Source organism: Lactuca saligna, chromosome 1 (genome assembly GCF_052625555.1).
Source record: "Lactuca saligna cultivar CGN05327 chromosome 1, ASM5262555v1, whole genome shotgun sequence".
NCBI lineage: Eukaryota > Viridiplantae > Streptophyta > Magnoliopsida > Asterales > Asteraceae > Lactuca > Lactuca saligna.
The window spans coordinates 10562719-10573395 of NC_136417.1; the positions used below are offsets into that span (position 1 = coordinate 10562719).

The 10677-nt window shown below is 33.9% G+C and overlaps 1 long non-coding RNA gene across 1 annotated transcript; it reads right to left on the minus strand.

The window, feature by feature from the left end:
- Positions 1-7391: 7391 nt before the first annotated feature.
- LOC145048145 (uncharacterized) lies at positions 7392-9044 on the minus strand. Its single transcript, XR_013682730.1, has 5 exons — positions 8869-9044; positions 8615-8777; positions 8429-8503; positions 7824-7986; positions 7392-7584 (listed from the first exon to the last, which is right to left on the minus strand). It is a non-coding gene; the product is annotated as an uncharacterized LOC145048145 (long non-coding RNA).
- Positions 9045-10677: the final 1633 nt, after the last annotated feature.

Consider the following 10677-nt stretch of genomic DNA (forward strand, 5'->3'; position numbering starts at 1 on the left):
ACATTTCTAATTAAACCTTTTAATCAACTTTTAAATTCTAAAACTTGAGGGCAAGTTTTGAAACCTTTTTTCAAAACATTAGGGTTTTAACTATTTAAATTTCAAAACAACAAAACTTTTGGGGTTCAAATTTAAACTATAAAACCTAAAGGGATTAATTTGAAACTATTCCAAACTTTGTCAAGAATATTCTAGATCACATAATTCAAATAAGGCAATTAACTATAATTGGTGGTTATCTAATTAGATCTAGTTCAAATTCTTGCAAGATAATGATCAAATAATTTCCATAACTTCACATATATCAAATAAGGTAACAATTATCTAATTAGATGACCAAAATCTTTTATCTTGACAAGGATAATCATAAGGGATTAATAAAATTCGAATTTTATCAAGTTTAAACAATTATGGTAATTATCCTAAGTCATAATAGGTAAAAATCCCGAAAATCCGCCTGTCAGACGAGTTGACTCGTCGAGTCAGCCTTGGACTCGTCGAGTCTGCATGGACTCGACGAGTTCAGCCATGGACTCGGCGAGTCCAGCCTCCAGAATCCAAAGAATCGAATTTTCCAGTTATATCAAGCATCAATACAATAGAAACCAATCTAGGCTCTGATACCACTGATGGGTTTTGGTCATAAGACATCCTATGTGCTCATACAAACCCTAATGCTTGGATCTAGGTTTCTCTATTGTACATGCTTTGAATCCAAGACTATAAACCCTAATTCTAGCATACATATAATCATATTATCATGAGAATAAGTTTATAGTGTTACCTTGATTGTTATGTAGCAATAACAATCCCAAATCTCCTTGTATTGACTTTGGAATGCTTAGAGTCACAAGTGTCACTCCTCTAATGGCTCACAAACACCATAAGCAAGAGGATGAAGAGGAGAGAGGTTGGAGGCTGCCAAAAACGTGTTCTAACCCTAGAAAAGAAGTTCACCACGTTTTTGAGCCTTAAGGGTTCTATATATAGTGAGCCTATTAGGGTTATCTAACAAGGAAACCCTAATTTGGATGCTTAAGCCCTAAGCAACCCATAGACTCCTTTAATTAAGGCCTTGGACGATTTCCTTATGGGCTTCCCCATAGAATTCGTCCACTCCTTAATTTAAGACAATCCATAGCCCAAATTGCAATTATCTTTTAATTACAATTTCAGTCCCTTAAGTTTAATTAATCTCTTTTAGTCACAAAACTAATTACCAATTAATTCTTGACTAATAATAATTAAACAATATGATTTCTCCTTTAATATATTATTTCCATAATATATTAATAAATCATATTTAATCCTTTCTCTCCATAATTCATCCTAACAAGTTGCTTTGGTGAAGGCAACCCAAAAGGACCATGCACCATCGGGTCAAGTACATACCAAAATAGTTATGGACTTAGACACTAATCCAACAAAAATCTCCAAAGCATATCATTAAAGAATGTGTATGATTATGAATTCGCCTTGCCCCGATCATTAGAAGTACCAAAGATAACACTTAATCTATGAGCCAAAGCTTAGTGACTTTCCACAAAATACCACACACAACCGAATAGATAACTGCTTGCATATATGAGCCTTCAGCATAACTGGACCACCTTGTAGGGCCTACAACCTATCTAGACCGCTCTTCGAGCCTTCGACTTGACGAGACTGCCTTGCAAGGCCTACAGCCTATCCTGACTGCTCACTGGGCCTTCGGCCAGACTGGACCGCCTCACAGTTCCTATAGTCTATCTGGACCACCCCGGGTATCCTGGCCTTCAGCACAAAGTAGGATCGCCTCAACCCAACAACAACAATAACATATCGACATATATAGTAACATTCAATAGACAGCAAATATAGGTAATCATACAGATCTACCAATCTATCATATATCCAGTAAACACAAGTAATCATATAGATATACCAGTATATCATATAACTATCATAACATCATCCAATATACCAGGATACATAACCCAGTAGGCCAGCATTAGTTCCTTTGACGCACAAGTACAGTGAGAAAAACCCACCTTATAGTCTAAAATGTAGTTGAACAGATCACGACTCTAACTATTGGCTCTACCGGTCACATATACAATAAACAGAGGCCTAATCTCAAACTACTATTCAAATTACCCAAAATATCCTATGTCAAACTTGGTCAAAGTCAATGGTCAACACCAAAGTTAACTACAACTGGACGCCACGTCATGGCCATCCTTGGCGACTCAGTGGCCACAAATCACCAAAATAGATGGGTATTAGCCTAGTCACCACACCGTAGTAGCCTCCAAGAGATAAAGATCTCATTCTTAGGTCTAAAAACGGCAAAACATAAATGGTCTTAACTCACTAAGAACTTAATTTTGAAGACTTCCAAATCCATATTTTTAGAAACTTTTCTAGCATCATACAATAACATAAAACCCTTACTTTCCAAACATGAATGTCCAATGCATGTATTGAACTCTTATTACATCAAAATGAGGGTTTTTGACCCAAAGATCCATGCATGATATAAAAACTCAATACTAAACTAGATCCAAAGCACCAAATGTCCTAAATTGCCTAAAGATTCATAAAGTTGCAAACGTTATGAGGTCTTACCACCCAATAGTTAAGAACAAGAAGATTTAGGTACAAAACTCTATATCTAGCAACCTGTCATGATAAAAAAAAATAGAGTCTTGGACACTTACAAAGGTCCAGAGGAATGCTACAACAAAGGATGGAGACTTACTTGCTGAATCTTTCCTCACTTCTTCGTCTTTCTTCCTTCAATAGATTCAAAGAACACCCAAAATAAGGTTTAACAAGGAGGAGGGGATTAGGGTTTTCACAAATCTCAAAGAGGCTGATGGAGGATGAGGGTGAGTAAATTCTATCCTCCCCATTCCTTTAAATAGGGAGTAAAACCCGGAAATAGTTTTTTTTTTCATTTGCCAGCTACCACGCCTTGGCCATATACTACAATGTCATGACGAATCAAATGAACCCACTATGCTTCTAGATTTGCCACGTCGTGGTGACTCCCACATGCCATGTGAACCTTAAAATGCCAAAGAATTGAAATTTAAATTACCTCAGGATCCATGTGTTACAATTCTCCCCCACTTGAATCAGACTTCTTCTTTGAATTTCGATGCTTCGAATAACTCATGGTAGTGCTCCCGCACCTCAGCCTCAGGTTCCCAAGTCCATTTGGAACCCTTCAGATAGTGCTACTGAACCTTGACCGTAGGAACCACCTTGTTGCCCAAGGCCTTCGTCCTCCAACCCAGAATAGCCATTGGTCTCTCAATATAGTTCATACAATCATCTACATGAATATCGTCTAAAGGAACTACTGCTGAATCATCATCTACACACTTTTGTATATGGGAACATGTAAGGTATTGTGGATTTGACTAAGCTCCTCATGCAGTTCCAACTAATAGGCTACCCTATTTAACCTTGCTAATACTTAAAAGAGCTCAATATATCCAGACCCCAACTTTTCCCTCTTCCTGAACCGCGTTACACCCTTCCAGGGTGATACCTTTAGTAAAACTATATCAACGACCTGGAACTCCAACTCGGGTCGACATCTATCAACGTAACTCTTCTGACGACTCTATGTTATCTACAACCTCTACCTGATCAGTTGGATAATATTTTCTGTCTGAATGACTATCTCGGCCTTTCCCATGAACCTCTGCTTGCTAGTTTTTAATAAAATGTCGCTGTTAAAAGAAAAAAAAATATATTAATAATGTATTATATTATATAATGTAGCTAGAGAATAACTAAGTTTTACCTTCGTTTTATTTAATTTAGTCAAACTTTTTTTTATAAATTTTGAACACTATTTTTAATTTTGTTATGTCCTTGTAAAAATTTTTATTTTATAATAAGATCGCTAATAATATGAGTTTTATTTTTGATACATTACGAACTTAAGTGAATCAAGCATTAAAAGTTAATTGAGATCATATTAGCAAAAATACCAATTGGTTTGTAGCTCAACAGGGATGGTTTTAAGGGGTTTCTGGTGTCGCACCAGCAATCTCTAATTTTTTTGGTTGCAATAGAATTTTTTTTGATTTTTTGATTTTTTTTATCTATTTTTCATGTATCGGCAACACCTATTCATCACGACATTACATATTATATATTACTGCATTCGTCCCACATCCGTCCCTATAGCTCAATATTATTAGGATTTAGGTGTGTAAGAAAAATGTCTTTTCTAAATGGGTCCATTTAGAAGGTTTAAATGTTTATAGTGAGAATATATATGTGAGGGTTTACATGTTATAGTGAAAATGCATAGATTAAAGGGTGAAGGTTTAAATCCTATAGTGAAGACTATATAGTAAAATACTAAAATATATAGATTTAGAAGTATAAATAATCTGTATTTTTTTAAGACAAATTTAATCTACTATGAAGCTTTCCTTAAATCCATATATATCTATGATAGAACTTGAACTCTCAACTCTAAGAAAAATATATATATGATACCGTTGGTTGGAAGTCATTTAGTAAATAACAGGTATGTTCCTTCTAGAAAAAATTATTACCAAAGCTAATGGGTATTTTTTTTTAAACAAATTCAATCTACTCTTAAACTCTCTTTAAATCCACATATATCTATGATAAAACTTAAACCCTTAATTTTATTCTTATATGACAAAACTTGAATCCTTAATTCCAAAAAAGAAAGACAACATGTACCGACTAGAGTCATTCACTCATTTGGTAAATAATGGGTATGTTCGTTCTTAAAAAAAATTATTACCAAAAATATCTTAAATAACGGGTATGTTCGTTCTACAAAAATTATTACCAAAATTATCTTTAACATAAATTATATTCTCTTGGAAATCTCGTACTTTTTGAAAAATTTAACCGAAAGTGAATCGACTAAATTAATATTGGACCACAATCATGGAATCATAGCCCACCTGGCCCCTCCTAGTCACCTTTCTACCTAATTTTTTCACTACATTAAGTAAGTTTAATTATCACCACTATTGCAAGGGTATTTTAGTCTTTTGACTATTAACATCATGACGGCAGATAATAAATATATGCGTCCTGTAATGATATTTATAGAGGTTGCTCCATTGATGAAAGAAAATTACATACAGATTACAGGCTACCATAAATTGATGTTGTTGTACAGCTCTGCGTCTATTTCAGTAGATTTCCAGTTAATCAGACTATCAAGAGTATCATCTCAATTTTGTTATAATCATATTCATATAAACAACTAAATAGTGAATCTAAGGCCATGCAAAAGGCGTTGTTGTATGTAATGCCTTCCTTTTAAATAGATTTTCTGGGTTTCGCCTAACAAAAAATAATAATGAGAAGGATAGTTTTGGCACCAAAATGGTTTTTTCTTATTATAAACTATTTAATTAAATATTGATTACCTATAGAGGTAATCGGGTTATTCTTTAATAATTTCATCACAAAACAATATATACTATTCTGTTATCAGTTTCCTTGTTCGGATTACATGTTTCAAAATGCATTTTTAAATATTAGAAAATATTCTTTATCAAACATAGATTGACTTCCTTTTCGGAGATGTCACTATTGGAGATATGTCCACAGACACACAGGTTGGTAACAGTGTTAATAATTACATAAACCTATTAGATTACATGTAATATATAATCCAAAAAGTTAAAAACAACAAATAAATAAATGAGCTACTTTGTTATTCATCATCTTATGATGCCTTCGTTAGAAACTATAAGATATGTATTTATTTTGTAATTAGGTCAAACTTTAAATATAGAAGATAATTATAAGAGATTACACAAGTACAAAAGGCAACCTTAAACTCTTCCTCACTATCTCATCTCTTGTTCCGCCAAGAACACACAAACCTTAGCTATGATTTTTGCAGCTTGTAGAAAAATCAACTCACAAACTTTTGTATTCCATCTATTACTTGCTTGCTTGATTGGATTACTGATTTGGGGTGTGAATGCAACGGAGTGATTTTGTTTTGGGTTCTTTATTTTTGCTTGGTCATTTAGAAAAAGTGAACACGCAAACACCACTTGTAGCTTAGAATTGATGCAATAATTTGATTAACATAAATCCATGACTAAGATCAATTTTGAAAGCTTTCGTTTCCATTTTAGCGTTTTTGAGAAACGATTTTAAATAAATCCCAAGGAAGATGTCTTCGCGGACGGTGGCACATGAAACACTCGGACAGTCCATCGAGCAACCAAGTCACGAACAAAATAAATGCTAATCTCTATATGTTTAGTGTGCTCGTGTTGAACCGAGTTTTGTCATGTAAACAAAACTGATATTGTCACAATAGCAGTAGTGGCTTTGGTAGGCGAACACTAAAGATCACGAAGTAAATTTCAAACCCATCATGTCTCGGCAACGACGTTGGCAATACCACAATACTCCGCCTTTGCACTAGACTACGAGATGGCCCGTTGTCGTTTGTAGAACCAGGAAATGAGGTCGTTGCCAAGAAAAACACAATAACTCAAGGTCAAGCGACAAGAGACTGGACCCGTCCCAGTCTGCACCCGAACACTACAAGAAAAACTTGATTTTGCTAAGGAAGGAATCCGTTGCGAAAAGCTGAAATTCCGTTGCAAAATACGAATAACAATAGAATTTGTAACGACCGATTTCCGTCCCAAAAAACCCCGTAGCGAGAGTTTGCTACGGAAACAATCATTTCGTCGCAATTATGACAACATAATGAAATCCGTTGTAGATGGTATTCCATCGTGTATTCCGTAGTATGATTACATCGACAATGTCGTGGTAGTTCTTCCGTCACAAATTCCGTTGTAGTTAATCCCTAGCAAAATCCGTGGCGATGATTCCCTAACAAATTCTATGGTGGTGAATCTTTAGTAAATTGCGTGGTGGTGATTCCATAGTAAATTTCGTGGTAGTGATTCCCTAGAAAATTTCATGGTGATGAATCCCTAACAATTTTTGTGGTGGTGATTCCCTAACAAATTTTGTACTAATTAATCCCTAGAAAATTTTGTGGTGGTGAATCTCTGGCAGATTTCGTAATATATATTATATAGCAGATTCTATATCAAAGATTCCATATAGATGGATGAATAATTGATTTATAAATTAGATCCAAATTATTTTTAGTAATACATGAAAAACAAAAATTAAAAAAAATCAAATAACTTTATTTCGTAAAATAATACAATAATTATTTATTACGTGGAAAATGGAAAGCGGCTAATCTAAAATAAATACTTTGAAATAAACAAATTCACGCTTTATGATCTACTAGTTTTATAGTTGTTGAAAAGCACTAATAACAACCGTTGTCGATCGTAGTTGCTTATTAAGTTGCTCGATTCTTATGTTGTGTTGTTCATATTTGGCCTTCATTATTTCAATTAGTTCTTTATTTTACTCTTTTTGTTTACTTACAAGCTCCCTAAATTCTTCCTATTCATCGTTTTTGTCCGGAATATAACATAGTTCCGTGAGTTCTTCATTGCGATCAAACCATCTCACTCTCACATCTTTTTTCCCCATAGTCTTCATACATGTCTTCCAAGTAACCAATGTGGTAAGCTCCTTCATGACGTGTATACATGAGAGAATTTAAGTTTTAAAAGGAGATGACAAAATATGATGCTTGCACATCCTAATCAAAAAAACACTCAGAAGCTAGATGTAAAAACATAATAAAAGATCCATCTTCATAAATTTTCTCGACTTGGATGACTGGAACGGGGATGTTAAAGTAGAATGTAAACCATGTCATCATAATTATCAAGAAACTAAAAAAAAAACAAAACAAAACAAAAACTTACAAATAAGAGATATCAATTGCTTTCGCTGTGATGATTCATTTTTCCATTAAGATATTAATACAACTGGCATCTTTGAACCAAAATTACCACAACATTTTGTCAAAGTTCATTCACAACCTTCAAACCTCGATCTCACCTTCAACCCACTTGATGAAAGAAACACCTGTAAAGATTATGACATTAGTTGATGTAATAAATGTTGATTATGAAAAAACAACACGATGTGGCTTAAAAAACCCAACAATGGTTAATTACTTTCAACAACAAAAAAAACTCAATGAACTTAAATTCGACAAATACATGATTTAAGTGCAAAGCCAAGTTCACTCTACCTCCAATTCACAAAATGAAACAACCAACTCATTTCAATTCTTCAAACAAAATACACTTTTCATTTCTATGTTTCAAAAGTTAGTTGAACAATTACAAAACAAAAAAAAAACAAAAAAAAAACAAAAAAAAACGGTTCAAACGAAACATTCTGCTTCTATCCGCCTAAGAACATATATGTTGCAAATGTTAACATAGCACTGTCAAGCAAAAAAAAAATTAAAGAATCAAGATTCTTATCAAATTAGAGGAACCTAGATCAGTAGGGATCGTACCAATGAACTTATATGATGACAAACCTAGTGAAAATTCCGATTCCAACCAAGCTTCTCTGGATCAAATCAGTACTACTGAAATTCGATGTCAACCAATGTAATGTATGTCGAGCATCAATATAAGAAATTAAAAGGCAATAATAATGAAATTGAGACTGATTTTGTTCCGAATTCCGACTATTTTACCTCATGTGATAGAGAATTCAAGAGGGGGGTTTAATAAATGCACGAGATCAACTATCGATTGGGTTCACGTTCTAGTCTGATGTTGATTTGGTTTGTGTGCTGGATTCATCAAGATAAAAACGAGGATGCGACGAGGAAGAAGAATCAGTGTTGATTCATGAGGCTGGCACGAGAAAGAACAATGAGACAGGCGTCGGCTATCGATTTCACATACATAAAAGAACAATGAGGCTGGCACGAGAAAGAACACATACCTATCGATTTCACGAGGAAGATGTTAGCTACCAAGTGACTGAGAAGACACAACGATTGAAGGTGAACCAGTTTCGGTGACGTGCGAATATCTCCAAGCCAAGGCCTATGGAGAAGGAGGTCGAGTCGATAGGGGAAGGAAGAGATGAGCGGCGTTTTTTTGGAATGCACGCTCCTTTTTTTAGTTTTTACTTTTTAGGTTTGAAGTGGTCAATGAGTTTAAAAAAAAAAAAAAAAAAAAAAACTAACATCGTTTAGGTATCTGAGTTGGTAGAAAATTCAAAATATTTTTAAAATATAAGAGGGAAGACCAAAATATTTTAAAAATATAGAAGGGAATATCAAAATCTTTAAAAATTTATCTATCTTAAATTTAAAAAAATAAATATTTAATTTTTTATTAAATAATTTTGTTTATTATTTTTATATTATTTTATATTATTATTTTTATCTTAAAATTAATAACTTTTTAATGTAATCATAATTTTAAAACCTAAATATCTATTAATAATAATAATAATGTGTTGATTTGTGAAAAGTGAAAATCTAGTAACTAGGGGTGAGGTAGGCGCCAATGTTGGTGTGTAGGAATAGTTTTATAGGTATGGGTTGAGGGGGTATTTGTGTAGGTATAATGGTGGGTGTGGGGGTGGTGGTGGGTGGCGATAAGGTATATGTTTGGTGTCGTTGGGGTGAACATGTGGGTGCGGATGTGAAGGAAGAGTTCAAGCTTATGGCTTATGGCTTGTGGCTTATGGCTTGTGGCTTATGGCTTAAGGCTTTGGGACTTAATGATTTACGACTTAGGTTATAAGGATTGGTTGTTAGTCTGAGCACTAAACCCTACTATTTAAGCCCTAAACCATAAGCCTTAAATCTCAAACTTTAAGACATAAGCTTAAATCCATAAGCACTAAACTATAAGCTGTTAGCCAAAAGCCAAAAGCATTAAGTAGAAAATCCTAAGATATATGACTTAAACCCTAATCTATAAGCCTTAAGTCATACGCATTAACCATTTAGCCCAAGCCATAAGCCTTATGTCGTAAGTCATATACCATATGACATATGCTCTAAGCCCCAAACTATAATTCAGAACCAATAAGGCATTAACCATAAGCCTTAATCCATATCATGAGCCATATACCATAAACCATAAACCCCTAGCAATAATACATAATAAGCCTTAATCCACAATGCCTAAGTCGTGAGCCATACTCTTTATGCCATAAACCCTAAGCTATAATCCATAAGCCCTAAGCCATACGCCTCAAGTCCTAATCCGTAAGCCTTAATCTTTATGTCATAATGCATAATAAATAATCCATAATCCATAAGCCATAAGCCATAATCAATAATCTATAATCCATAAGACACAAGCTATATTCTTTATCCCTTAATCTATACACTATACATCCCTTAAACCCTAAACCACAATACCTAACATATATGTTATAAGCCCTAAGACATAATCCTTAATTAGCCATAAGGCATAAGACATAATTCATAGCTATAAGTTAAATGCGTAATTCATATATGTCATAAGTCATAAGTTATAAGCCATAAGCCATAATAATTCTCCCATAATACTTACAACTTTAGACCTAAACATAACCCATAAGTAATAACTCCTAAGCCATAAAGGTTAATCTTTAAACCCTAATCCATAAACTATAAGCTATATACCCTAATTTCTAATCCATAAGCCTTAAGCATTAATCCATAAGCCATAAGCCATATTCCCTAAGCCTTGATTCATAATCCATAAGCCCTAAGCCTTATGCCTCAAGTCCTAATACATAAGCCTTAAG